Genomic DNA, 1,055 nt, shown 5'->3' with positions numbered 1-1,055 from the left:
TGCTTCTTCAAGAAATTTATTCCAGCAGTCTGTTTTAGCTCTTTTAATATCTGAAAAATATTCATTTCTGACAGCTTTGAACTCTTCATCAGATATTACATCATTCTTTCAATCTCTTCTAGCAGTAGCTAATTCTTTCCTTTTAGATGAGATATTCTCATTTCATCAAGGTTTTGAATACTCAGAAGATTTTCTTTTTGAAATATTATCTCTAACACTTATTAGAATAATAGATGTAATAAGCTTCACTCTATTCTCAAGCATTTCATTTGAGATATCTTGATCAGAATTCCAATATAGCTCATTCTGTCTTTCAGATTTTAACAGTTTTATACTTTCTTCAACTGCTTTTCAATCAGCTTTTTCAAAGTTATACTGATTAGAGAGAAGAGGATTTTCACTCATTTATTTTTCACTCAGTTCAATATCAAATTGAATAATCTCATGATCTGATTCTGATGTCTCATTTGAATTAATAAACCAGTTTACAAGTCTTCTTTTCATTAGATTTTGTGATATGAATGTTAGATCTATAATAGACTTCTGTTTCATGCCTTTTCTAAAGAATGTTTGTTGATCAGACTTATTAATCAAATCTATTAAATGCTCAAAGATTCATTCAATCAGATTATCAGCTCTCACTGCTCTCTTACATTCTGAATTTCATCAGAGATGATGTGCATTGAAATCTCCTGCAATTATAGAGTTTCTTGATGGAGTTATGTTCAGAAATTCTCTATTAATTATTCAGATATTGTTATTTTCCTTCAATGACTTTTCATTATAGATATTTATAAGCTGTATAGTATCAAACTCATTTTCTTTATCTATAATATCACCCACCAGAATATCAGGGTCAGACATGATATCAAATCTTAGATTAAATTGATATCTTGATCTCTTTCTTTCATAGATCACTACTCTTGACTTTATCTCAGACTTTTGAGGTAAAAAGCAGTAGTAGCTTGAATGAGAAATGACATATTTTTGCTCAGCATCAAAATTCGGCTCCTGAAGCAGTATAAAATCAACTTTTTATTCAAATGCAATTTGAA

The sequence above is a fragment of the Blastomyces dermatitidis genome (assembly GCF_000003525.1).
Source record: "Blastomyces dermatitidis ER-3 genomic scaffold supercont1.2, whole genome shotgun sequence".
Lineage (NCBI taxonomy): Eukaryota > Fungi > Ascomycota > Eurotiomycetes > Onygenales > Ajellomycetaceae > Blastomyces > Blastomyces dermatitidis.
The sequence above is the reverse complement of the archived record's forward strand: the minus strand, read 5'-3'. Positions refer to the sequence as shown.